The sequence below is a fragment of the Lynx canadensis genome, chromosome D4, assembly GCF_007474595.2.
Source record: "Lynx canadensis isolate LIC74 chromosome D4, mLynCan4.pri.v2, whole genome shotgun sequence".
NCBI lineage: Eukaryota > Metazoa > Chordata > Mammalia > Carnivora > Felidae > Lynx > Lynx canadensis.
Genome location: NC_044315.2, coordinates 70,147,839 through 70,161,889, shown reverse-complemented (window position 1 = coordinate 70,161,889; position 14,051 = coordinate 70,147,839).

Here is a 14,051-nt window from a genome sequence, read left to right as displayed (position 1 = left end):
CAGGGAAGTGAGTCAGGATTGACTGACTGATTGACTGACTGGGGAGGATAGGAGAGGGTCCACGTCAGGACTTATTATCTCAAATCTCCAGCTGAGAATCTGAAGGACTGGATCATACCACAGGGTCACACAGTTAATAATAGAGAATGATAGGTAATGACAGAAAAGCCCAGTCTGGTGTTCTTTTCACAGCAGCATACGGAAGCCCGCTCATTTCTTTAGAAAATTAAATGGCATCTTATTTGGAATCATGTTTGAGAATCTGGTGATTTCCCCTTCAATTAATTTAGGATTGCAAGAATTCAGTAAATCAATAATAAGCTATGGCAAGTATATGGAGAAAAATGCAGGTGGGAATGTAAATGCCATTATTGTGGAAAACAGTCTGGCAGTTCGTCAAAAAGCTCAATAGAGAGTTCACATATGACCCAGCAATTCCACTCCTAGCTATATGCATACCCAAGAGAACTGAAAACATATGCTCACATAAAAAACTTACACATAAATGTTCACAGCAGCATTATTCATAACTGCTAAAATTTGGAAATAACCCAAATGTCCATTGACTGATGAATGGATAGACAAAATGTGGCATATCCATACAACAGAATATCGTTCAGACATAAAAAGGAATGAAGGACTGATATATGCTGCAACATGGATGAATCTTGAAAACATGATGCTCAGTGAAAGAAGCCTGACACAAAGGCCACGTAATGTTATGCATTTATATGAAATGCCTGGAATAGGCAAATCCATAGGGATGGGAAGTAAATTCATGGTTTTCAGGGGCTGGAGGGCAGGGGGAAGTGAGGAGTGACAGCTAATGAGTATGGATCTCTCTTTGGGGTAACAAAAAAATCTGGAATTAGTGACAATGGTTGTACACCTTGTGTTTATACTAAAACCCAGTGAACTGTGCGTTTTAGAAGGGCGTGTTTTATGGCATATGAATCATAACTCAATTTTTAAAAAGAGGAGAGCAAATCAGGAATCATGGATCACTGCTCTAAATCCCAATAGAAAATTCCCTGGAAGCAGCACAGCACACAAGACCATGGACTTTGGAAAAAGAGGGAGTGTATTCAAGTTCTGCCCTTTCAATATGGCCGCCAGAACTTGGGCATTTTATTTAATTTCTCTAAGCATCAGTTTCCTTTCCTGTAAAATGATGGCATTATTACCTATTTCATGGGCTGGCTGTAAGGATTAAACGAAACTACATAAGACAGTACCATACGACAATGTGTAATAAATGACTGCTACTATTATTATTACTTGTATTATTACAATTATTATTTTCACATCTTTCAGATCTTTCATATCTCATAATTTTTTTAGTACTATTTTATAGGACACTTCCAATAACATATGTTGAATGGTTCCAAGTTCCATGAGCGCAATCTTGGCAAATTCTTTAAACGATATGGCTTGAAGGAAAAATCTATTTTTAGTATACTCAGATATGCACTGTGCTTGTTCCATGAAATAAATAATAATTAGCAAAACAGCTGCTGAAAGCATGTCGCATGAATTCGTTTAATATATTGTTATAAATAGCAGTAGAAATATTTGCCCATTGCGCCCCCTTGTGAGAATTTAGGGGAACTACCTTTATTCTAGAGAGTAGGTAGCTTTGAGCCTGGCAATTCAAAGGGTCCTCAGCTCAGCAGCATGGGTATCAATTGAGAGTTTGCTGTTAATGTAGATATTGGATTCCAAATTCCACCCCCCCCTTTAGAATTTCCGTATTAACATTCTCCCCGGATGATTTTTACACACATTAAGTTTGAGAAGTACTGGCTTAGAGCATATAGTAAACGATTATTTTTTTATTCAGGAAACATTCATTGAGTGTCTTACTGTCAAATGTTAAATACTGTAGAGGAACTGAAAATAGCAAGATAAATATATTTTTCCATAAAGAAATTTGTGATTAAAAACTTGTAACGATTAGAATTGTGTACCTTAAAGTAAATTTTATGGTTTGCGAATTATATCTAAAATTAAAAAAAAAAAAAAGTATGGCAAATCAAGAATCATAGATCACTGCTCTAAATTCCAATAGAAAAGTTCCAAGGAAGAAGCACAGCACACAAGAGTATGGACTTTGGAAACAGATACATCATATTAAGGGGCACCTGGATGGCTTAGTCAGTTAAGCGCCGGGTGGGGAGGCGGCGGCGGGGGGTGGGGGGGGGGGGCTGTGCTGACAGCTCAGAGCCTGGAGCCTGCTTCAGATTCTCTGTCTCCTTCTCTCTCTCTCTGCCCCTCCCCTGCTCCCACTCTGTTTCTCTCTCTCTCTCTGAAAAATAAACACACACTAAAAAAGATGCATTATATTAAATTTTGCCCTTCCCATCCAATGAACGTTATGGTAGAATCATGTATAAAATGCAATGGTACACAAAGATGAGAACAACTAACTCTGATTCGAAGAACAGAAGGAAGGTTGAAGGAGGAGGTTGCATCTAAATGGATCTTAGTAAGCAGAAATTTATCAGGTGGAGAACGTTGGGCAGAGCATTCCAGTCTGAAGGGATGCCATGAGGAAAAGGACATACATTCAAAGGTGTGTAAAGTGTTACATGTCAAATCCTTTGGTTAGTCTTCGGTGGGCACAGTGTTGGTTAAAAGGCAATTACCTCAAGGGGACTGAATTATTGGAAATTCTTGCTTTTTCCAAAATATACATTTCTGTAAATTTGAAAAGTTAACAACAAAATAAGAACAATAAATGTCTAAAATTAACGATCTAAACTTCCATCTTAACATAGAAAAAGGAAAGAAAAAGGGCGCATGGTTAAGCACCTGACTTCAGCTCAGATCACGATCTCTCAGTTCACGAGTTCTAGCCCCATGTCAGGCTCACATTGCTGACAGCTCTGAGCCTGGAGCCTACTTCAGATTCTGTGTTTCCCTCTCTCTCTGCCCCTCCCCCACTGGAATATTAAAAATTTTTCTCCAAAAAAAAAAGGGAAAGCAAATGAAAAGAAAAATAGGTAGAAGTAAGGAAATAATAAAAATAATAGCAGGGGCGCCTGGGTGGCTCAGTCGGTTGAGCTTCCGACTTCGGGCTCAGGTCATGATCTCGCAGTTTGTGAGTTCGAGCCCCGCGTCGGGCTCCGTGCTGACAGCTCAGAGCCTGGAGACTGTTTTAGATTCTGTGTCTCCTCCTCTCTCTGCCCCTCCCATGCTCATGCTCTGTCTCTCTCTGTCTCTCAATAATAAATAAACATTAAGAAAAACATTTTTTAAAAATAAGAGCAGAAATCAATGAAATAGAATATGGTGAAACAAAAAAAAAAATCAATTAAACTAAAAGCAAATTCCATGAAGAAAATCAATGAAACTGACAAATCCTTAGCCAAGCTGCCAAGTTCAAAGGAGAGAAAACACAATTACCAATATCATAAATGAAAGAGGGGGGTGTAATGATGTACAGCATGGTGACTATACTTAATACCATATTGCACATTCGAGAGTTGCTGAGTAGATCTTAAAAGTCCTCATCACAAGAAAAAAAAAAACTGTAACTATGTATTATGACAGATGGTAACCAGACTCACTGTGGTGATTATTTCACAATATACACAAATATCAAATCATTATGTTGTACACCTGAAACTAATATAACGTCAGTTAAATCTCAATTTTAAGAAAAGAAGTGAAAGAGGGACACTGTTCATAGTCATTAAAGCGGCAATAAGAAAATACTACAAAAGACTTTTGCCCATAAATTCAATGACTTAGATGAAGTAGACAAATATCTTGAAAGATACAAATTAACAAAACTCACTGGAGAAAAAATTAGGAAATCTGAGTATCCCAATATCTGTTAAAGAAAATAAACTTGTAATTAAAAACTTCTGACAAAGAAACCTTCAGACCCAGATATCTTCACTGATAAATTCCATCAAGCATTTAAGGAAGAGATAACATCAATTCTACAAAAACTCTTCCAGGGAATCAAGGAAAACAGAGCACTTCCCAACTCACTTTATGAGACCAGCATTACCTTGTGCCCTAAACCAGGCAAACACTTTGCAAGAAACGACAAACTGAGACCGATATCCTTCGTAATACAAACACAAAAATCCATAGTAAAATTTTAGCAAAGAAAAACAGGAAACGTATTAAAAGGAAAACCAAGTGTTAGCAGATCAAAGGAGAAAACCCATACAATTTGCTCAGTAGATGCAGGAAAAGCATTTGAGGAAACAGTTTTATAAAGTTAAGGACACACATACCACAGATTCTGCAATTCTACTCATAAGGAAGTTCCCTAGGGGAAGTTAAAACATATGTCTACACAAACGCTAGCATGCAAATGTTCACAGCAGCTTTCGTGGTACTGATCCAAAACTGGCAACAATCCAAACGCGTATTCACAGCAGAATGGACGCACAAGTATCCATACGGTGGAAAACTACTCAGCAATAATAAAAATGACTTATGATACATGCAAAGGCATGGATGAATCTCCACATTCTTATGCTGAGTGACAGGAGCCTAACATAAAAGAGTATATTTGTATGAAACTATAAAAAAGGCAAATCTCTCATGGCAGAAAGGGAGTCACTGGAAGCCCAGGACCAGGGATGGATAGAAAATTGACTAGGAAGGGCAGTGTAGGATGATGGAAATGTGTAAATCTTGACTGTGATACTGATTACACAAGGGTATAAATATGTCAAAAGTCACCAAATATACACCTAAAATGGGTACAGCTTCATATATAAACCATACCTCAATAAAACTGATTTCTTTTTTTTTTTTTTTTTTTTTTTTACAAAAGCACATCCATGGGGGGGTCGGTTTTCATTGGTCTTGCAGATGGTAGGGATGAGTTTGAGCTGGACCACGGAATCTCTGGCATCACTGGTGAGGTCAGAGAAGCCTGTCTGCTGGGGTTCTGGTGACAGTTTAAATCCCAACAGGCATCTCAGCACAGTACATACAGACAGTGCTGCTGATGTGCCAGCTCAGCGAAAATGTGAAGGTCTCAAATGGGGGGTTTGACTCACAATTTTGTACTTGGGGGGGTGTCTGGCTGGCTCAGTCTGTACAGCGTGTGATTCTGGATCCTAGAGTTGTGAGTTCAAGTTCCACATTAGGTGTGTAGCCTACTTAGAGAGACGGGGGGGGGGGGGGGGGGAGGCACCTAGGTGGCCCAGTCAGTTAAGCGTCCAACTCTGGATTTCAGGTTGTGAGTTCAAGGCCAGCCATCAGACACCCAGCGTGCAGTCTGCCTGGAATTCTCTGTCTCCTTCTTTCTCTGCCCTTCCCTTGCTTGCTATCTCTCTCTCAAAAATAAATAAATAAAACTTTAAAAAAGTAATAAAATAAAATGGGTTCAGAGATGAAAAATGTGTAAAAAAAAAAAAAAAAGAATCAGGGCACTCCCCCATATTCTGAGAAGGAAAGTAGTGACTTAGGGGGTGACATCCAAATTTTGAATTAGAGAACTTTAGATCCAAACAGATCTCAGTTCAAATTCCAGTCTCGCACTTACTAGCTGGATCAAACCCGACAAACCCTTAAGGACTTTGAGCCTCCTTTGTCTTAACTATAAAATGGGTATAACGACCCCTGCATCATGGGATTGTCCCAAGGATAACACAAGACCGTGTGTGCACTGTACCTGCAGGCTGTCTACATCGCAGACCATCAGAAATCATCTTGGGGGTAGGAGGGAGTGTGCTGTATCTTGCGGGGCAGATCGTTGTCCCGGACATATTTCATTGCCTTCTCTGGCCTCTGCTCCTGAATTAAATGAACTGCAATGTTGTTTTGGTTACTTATTGCTCAGTATCTTTTCTTCCTCCTTTTTTCTGTTCTTCTTCGTCTAAGTAGAAGAAACTGAGTGCTCAATGGTAGTTTTCTGGTGCAACCAATACTCTTCACCAGCTTTATAACTAAGGGCGAAGGTGGTGGTGGCAAGAACACCAACTGACACAGTAGTAACATTGTTGACATCCAATCCCACCTACGCAGACAGGTTCCGCCCTCTTTAGAAGTAGCAAAGGGCGGGGAATGCAACAGATTGCCACAGCCTCTGGCAACCTGAGCGCACGCACAGAAGTCACTAGAGCCGCGACTGCCCGCTGTCTCCCCATCCAGAGCGTTCTCCCACCATGGCCTGGGCAGGCAGGACAGATGAGGGGATGAAGTTTATTCTCACAGATCTTGGCTGTGCCTGGAAGAGAAATAACAGGCAGATACACTTGCAAGGCGCTTTCAAACTCCAGCCCAAGGCACCTCTTTATCTGAACCTCACACTCTTCGTGTAACTTCAGTAACTGGCCCCTTCCAACCTCTTCAAATGCCATTCACCTCCTTCCTCTAGGTGGCGCTCATAAGCCACAGATTACTATTGCTGATTACTTCATCTCTAGGGGTTTTGCACATCACAATGTTATTAGCATAAAGAGGTAACTCAAAACTTAGGAAGCCAGAAAAGAGACTCACACCATGTGTCCTTAGCCAAGACCCCAGGTCATATTCCACAAGTGTCCTTGGCTCACTTCCCTTCTGTGGTCACAAGAAAGTCCAAGCTTCACAGCTTTCTATCCAAACAAACACATTTCATGTCTGTATATAAATCTCTGTATTCTGATACCATAGATTTATCTTATGATTGATTCTATTCTTCAAATAATATCAATCTTCAAATAACATCAATAATGGCCAAGACTTACTGAGCACTGCTATGTCCAAAAAAGTGTGCTAAGTATGAGACACACAATTTCACGTAATCCCGACAACATTGTATGAGGTAGTTACCATTATTATCACTACACAGAAAGGAAACTGAGGCTCTGAGACGTTGAGTGACTTGCCCAACTAGTAAATAATAGAGGAGGTATTTGAACCCAGGTCTGTTCTAATTATTATTCTTGTCACCATTCTGTCATCACTGGTTCTAAAGCAGTGGAGAAACTTTTCTCTTAGCCCCTGTGGTGTACAGATGGTTATTTGGTGATCAAGACACATGATTTCCTATTGATACACAGATAAGTGTCCTTCTCTGTGTTGACAATGTGGCCCTACCCTTCAGGTCCAAGAAGGGTCTCAAGCAGCAATTTAACCTGGTACTTACTGCCAGAGAGAAAAGGAAACTAGTCATTCAGATGAAATACATTGCCATTTTTCATCCGTATCTTTGGTATCCTGATGCATGATGGTAATGATTCTGTTTGCTAGGTGTGGCAATTGGCTGGGCTTTGACCCAGATGGAACCACCTGGGTTCAGTGCCCTGGAGAGCCACATTGAGGGTCTGGTGGGGCAGAGCAGGGCTCCCAGGGTCACTTGTCTCAACTTTCCTGACTATGCTCTGATTCCCCTGCTCCCTGCTGTAAACCTTGGGGGCTTCTCTGGGGTACCTGTAGCGTCCGTGGGAGAAAAGTCTTAAGCTCTTTCCTGAGGAGAGCTGGCTCTCAATCTGCAAGTTCCCAGTGTCCCTCCAAAGGGAGCAGGGAGTGGGTAGTGGAGAAGCAGGATTTTATTACAGCAAGACTAACGATGTGCTTTCCTATTAAGAACCAGATATCCTAGTCCTCCTAAATGGCGTAGGCTCAAAATCTAGGTGTTGAGGAAGTCCACAGGAGAGGTGATGTGAGCTAGGGCAGTGGAAAAGGCTTCAGAAGCAGAGAGCTGTAAGCAAAGGGAAAGGATCCCGATAAGAAGGATGTTCCTGGCAGAAAATGGATGAAAGCTTATGCTGGATGAGAACCAAAGGGAGAGGCTGGAGGCATGCACTGTAGCCAAGGACCCCATGGGAGCCTGAGCATCCAGGCAGAGTGCGTCTGGAATGAATGAGAGGAGGCAGCAGGAAACAGGGCTGTGACGCCAGGGCAGTGATTTCTGAGGACGACCAAACTCGAAGGAGTTGCTGGACAGAAGAGACAGAAAGGCTGGAAGCAACTAGGTGTCAGTTCAATTCAGTTCTGAGACCATCTACCTGGAGATACCATCAGATCCCACAGATAAAGGATGCAGTCCTACAAGACCGCCCCCCCTTCAGATGCCTGAGCTTCTCACCCACTGGGTGTAGATCGGAGGTTCCAGCAACCCCCTCCTCAGGTTCGATTAATTTGCTAGAGCAACTCACACAACTCATTTTACTTACTAGATCACCAGTTTATTACAAAAGTATACAACTCAAGAACAGCCAGACGGATGAGGTGTAGAGGACAAGGCGTGAAGAAAGGGCTTGGGGCTTCCATGCCCTCTCCAGGCACCCAAACTTCCACCCGTTTGCCATCCTGGAAGTTCTCCAAACCCCATCTTTTTGGGTTTTGACAAAGGTTTCATTTAAGACTGACTAAATCATCGGCCACTGACAATTGCTTCAATTTCAGTTAAGACTGACTAAATCATCGGCCACTGACAACTGCTCCAACCTCCAGTCCCTCTCCCCTCCCTGAGGTCAGAGGGTGGGACTGAAAGTTCCAACCATGGGATCACAAGGATGGTTCTTGGTTCTGCTGCCAACCAGCCCCAGTCCTTAGATGTTTTCCAAAGGTCGCCTCATTAACATAACAAAAGACATATCACTGGCTCTCAGCACCTAGGAAATTCCTAGAGTTTTAGGAGCTCTGTGCAAGAAATGAGAATGAAGTTCAAATATATATTTATGATACCTCACAATATCACAGGAGACAAGTGCCATCATTGTGTCACCTAGGCCTAACACAATCTAACAAAGCTCCTTAGAGACACAGCAAAGGTCACCTGCAGACAATGGGTTGCAGTTGATTTGCATGATGTAAAACACTGATCTGTAAAATCGTGTCCCCACCCTGCCCCTTTCCTTGATAAAACAGCTGGAAGCTTCCTTTAGGTTCACTGGAAATGAGGAATTGAGGGAGGCAAGATTGTCTGCCTTACTCTGAAGCCCAAACTCCAGACACCTCTGTTGAGTACAGGGCTACCCAATGTGGAATACACTAGCCTTTACAGTAGCTATTTACATTTAAATTTAAATTAATGGAGGGGCGCCTGGGTGGCTCGGTAGGTTAAGCATCTGACTCTTGATTTTGGCTCAGGTCATGATGTCACAGTAATCAGATCATGCCAGTGTGGAGCCTGCTTGGGATTCTCTCCTTCTCTCTCCCTCTACCACTCTTGTGCTCGCTCTCTCCCTCGAAAAAAAAGATAATAATAAAATTAAAAAATTAAATAAATAAATAAAATAATAAATTAAAATTAAAATCGAGTAAAATTAAAAATCCACTAGGGGCGCCTGGTTGGCTCAGTCAGTTAAGCGTCCGGCTTCAGCTCAGGTCATGATCTTGCCGTCTGTGAGTTCGTGCCCTGCGTTGGGCTCTGTGCTGACAGCTCAGAGCCTGGAGCCTGTTTTGGATTCTGTGTCTCCCTCTCTCTCTCTGCCCCTCCTCCACTAATGCATTCTCTGTCTCTCTCTGTCTCTGTTAAAAATAAACATTAAAAAAAATGTTTTAAAATTAAAAAAAAAAAAAGAAAAGAAAAGAAAAGGGGCGCCTGGGTGGCTCAGTCGGTTAAGCGTCTGAGTTCAGCTCAGGTCACAATCTCACAGTCCGTGAGTTCGAGCCCCGCGTCGGGCTCTGGGCTGATGGCTCGGAGCCTGGAGCCTGCTTCCGATTCTGTGTCTCCCTCTCTCTCTGACCCTCCCCCGTTCATGCTCTGTCTCTCTCTGTCTCAAAAATAAATAAACATTAAAAAAAAATTAAAAAAAAATCCACTTCCTCGGTGATAACAGTCACATTCCAAGTGCCCAATAGCCACATGTGGCTAGTGGTTACCATGTCAGAGAGTGCAAATATGGAACATCTCCATCCTTGTGCAAGTCCTCCGGGACGGCCTGCAATGTGATGCCTGTCACTTAGACACCCAGGCGTGATGCAAAGTCACTGCCTTGCCTCACTTTCCTCACCACTACCCAGTCCATTCACTAAAGTAGCCCCAAATGCTTCTTTAGGGAAGCATGACCCCGACCTGTGTTTCTTTGCTTTCTGCCATCTCTCTTCAGTCTCCAGGAGTGCAGCATGAAGGCTCATCACAGAGTCACAAGAATGAGATTTGAGCACTAAGAATGCATGTCCCGGCCTCCCCGTACACACACTGGCTGCCCAGCAGGAAACCTGCAATGAACGAGGTCCCCAGCTGTGGCCCCAGGCAAAGGGGCAGCTTGGACATCACTGATATTTCACCGGAATCAGAGTGTGCTCTCAGCCCCCAAGCCTGTTATGTGATAGCCAACTGTCCCTGGAAACAAGGCCTTTGCTGGCTTCTGGGGGTTTAGGGTTTTCCTTAAGCTCTGGATTCCTCTTGGCTTCTCTACACTTGGAGCTTACATCTGGAAAAGCAACCTCATTCTCTGGTCAGCTACCATGTGGTTTCTTTCTACAAATAAACTTTGCTGAAGGAATGTTCTGAGCACACGGCCTGTTGTCCCCCTTCCTCACCCCCAGCAGCATCTAGGCTGGGCCTCCTATACCATCAGAGCCACACTCCCCCAGGATATCCAGTTCCTTTCCTGTGAATCCCCCACTCTCAGGACCCAGCATGGAGGCTACCCCCTGCTTTCCCTATCTCGGCCTCAGCAGCCAGCTCCATGTTGCAAACTGTCCATCTCTGGTCCAAACATAGCCTCCTGACACTAGTCTTTTCCTGCTGGCTGCGGGTCCTGCTTAGCTTATTTTTCTGTGACCTCTACCCCCCAACCCCACACTCGAGGGGGGGTGAGGAGAGGTCACCATCATGACCTCTGACCCATGCCAGTTGCCCCATGACGAAGTAGAAGTCAAGATGTCAAAGCTCTTCCTAAGCCAGTTATTGGTGGCCTAAGCCAGTATTGTATTGTATGTACATTCCAAGCCCCAAGCTGCTGTGAGCCCGACCATGATTGTCTCTTTTCCTTGGGATTGTCTCCAGCAGAGAAACTGACTATGTCCCTTCCTCTGGGTTTGCTTCTCCACATCAGACGTAGTATGACAGGACATTTCCAATGGACACCCTTCCCTATCGTCAGCCCCTCAGGGAGGGCTTCTGTCCATGTGACTCTGGTCCCTCTCGCATCTAGGAGGCTGGACTTGGGTTACCCCTTAGACGTGCAAATAGCAGGCAGTAAGGACCCTTTTCCTATCTGATAACACATAGAAAGCAGACAAAGGCTTGAAGGAAGATAAGTAGGATGAGGACAATGCCATGAAGAAAGGTTGACTGTAAGTAAAAGTATTTGCAAAACATTTGCTCGTGAGCCACTGTCCGTCTGTTCTGCTGCCATAAAAACAGCCCACACAAGCTGATAAGAAAATTCTCAATGAAAACCTTGAAACATGGGCAGAATTTATGAAAAGGCAATGCTCACACTCATACAGAGATGCACCCACAAGATAAGTGAAGTATCTAAAATGGAATGTGTTCAATTTCACTGACTGCTGGTGAAATAAAATGCAAGTAAGTATGAGAAGCCAATTCTCACCCATTAGATTGGCAAAAAATTAAAAATAATGATCATTCCCAGTGCTGGCAAGATGTTTTGTCAAGAACTGCAACGGGTCTGGAATGTTATCCCACTTGCATAATTTTTGCACTTTGTATGTATGAATACCATAGAAACACAAGGCACTTGGATGGGGGGAAAGCATCCTTTACTGATGCAAGCAGATGAATGGTCAGAGTAAACTGCAGGATCAGTCCCTGACACTAGACCCATCGGTGATGCTATGAGAGCCACAGCAATTCTCTCATGAGTGGCAGGTTTCACTCCATAGACAAGGGATGGGAAAAAGGATTTCCTCTATTTGTACATAAGAGAGAGGCAACCATCCCCTCCTCTCTAGAAAGGCGGGAGAAAAAAAAAACCTTTGCTTTTTGGAAAAGGGATGGGAAGGGTCCTGGATTCTCGCTCTAACCTTTGGAACATAAAAACATCTCTCCAAGGGCCAGCTAAACCCAGTGTCTCAAGCTTTTACAACCAAAAGATGTCACCAAGGTCTGGGCTTCATTCCTTTTGAAATGTAAATACCTGGGAGAGAGCAGTCCAGTATTCCTGACACTTTGGAAGCTTAACAGAAATCTAGTCCAGGCTATAATCATTTGTCTCTCTTGGGGAGATAAGAGAAGTTTTATTACCCCTTTAAACTAGAGAAATTAACAAAAGGCTACAGATGTAATTCTCATAGTGTGTGAAAAGCAAAATGTGCCTAGGAGAAGTGACGTCAAACATTCCCTGCCTTTATACCGCACACATTCCTCTGTCTCAGGAAGCTAGAGCTTTTTACAGGAATGCTGAGAAGTCCAGAGAAGGTTTATGTCCCCACAAAGGGTTGGAGAGAGAAAAGAGCATTCTTGGGCTTTGCTGATAGAATGTGAATTGCGATAGCTCTTTAGGGAAGTAATCTAGCAAATCTACTCTGACCCCACACCTTCATACTCTAGAAATCCCACTTACGGAACGTAACAAATAGAAACGACCTTCATACTCTAGAAATCCCACTTACGGAACGTAACAAATAGAAACGAAGCTCCAAGTTGAAAGAATACACATGCAAGAATACAAATTGTGGGATTGATAGAAATGGTAACAAATGGAAAACAATCAAAATGCCCATCAGTAAGGAATACAGTATAAAGTGCTGAAACAGTTATACCATGAAATATTACGTTTTTTTTTTAATGGTTATTCTATATCTTAACCTGGAAGAATTTCCATTATATAGTTAAGTGACAAAGGTAGATGCAAGAGATATACAAAATATCCATTTTGTAAAACAATGAAAAAACCAACATGTACATATTTGGTATGTGTACATGATTATTTAACCAAGGAGAAAGACGTGGAGGGATAGACCTTTTTTTTACTGTTTATTTATTTTTGAGAGACACAGAGAGTGCAAGCCAGGGAAGGGAGAGAGAGGGGGGTACAGAGGATCTGAAGCAGGCTCTGTGCTGACAGCAGAGAGCCCCATGTGGGGCTTAAACTCACAAACCATGAGATCATGACCTGAGCCAAAGTTGGATACTTAACCGAGCCACCCAGGTGCCCCTGGTGGGGGGGAGAGGGGGGTAGACTTTTAATAGGAATTGCCTTTGGGAGAGTGGAGATGGGAAAGGAAAGAGGACGGTTAGGTTTAAATACAGCAAAACAGAAATAGGCATGGCCCAATACCAATGGAAAATTTAGGATGTAAAATTCACTCCATGGTATTGCTGTGAGTATATACAAATTGGATCTGTTCATGAGCAAGGACTAGAATAAGATATCAACACATGAGAATATGGGGGACTCAGATTTATTTATTCACTCAACAAATATATTGAAACTGTACTCTGCTAGGCACTCTTCTCATCCCTGGAGAGATAGTGCTGGACAATACCCTTGAGCTCATGGAGTTTTTATTCTCTACAGGGGAAACAGTGGCTTACGGCGAGAAATCAGTGTATCAGAAACTGTCAGGTGGCAATAAGTGCTAAGATCAAAACTCAAACAAGGACCAGAGCAACTGGGCTGCTGTTTAAAACAGGGTGATCCGGGAAGGGCTCTCATCTGAGCAGAGACCTGAACAAAGCTGGGAAGCAATCACATCCTTTCTCATCCACCCCACCCTCCCCACCCTGACCCCCAGCAAGTATCAACAGGCTCTCAGCCTCTCCTTTTGTTACCAGAGCCGGGTTCTTGGACCTGACAAGGATAGAAATGAGGCTGACCCATAGGTCAAAGGCACAGGCAGGGCTTTACTGGGTCAACAGTGCCTACTGAAGGGAGACACAGCACCAACAGAGAGTGGTTAGGGTGGCCTCCCTAACAACTGGGAGGCCCCGCTTATGTAGAGAAAGTTCCCATGGACAGTTCCCACTCAGGTTCTACTGAGGTCCATTATGTTAATAAGGGACAGAAAAGTGCCTCATCCTGGTTGGTGGATATTGGCAAGCATCTCAGGCAGCTCATTGTTCAGGAGGCTGTTTTTCAGGTTTGTGGAGCCTCTGTTCATTTTTGCACATCCACCAGGTATGGCTGCAGCTATTGGAGTTTTTTATTTTTTTTTTAAAGGTTTATTTATTT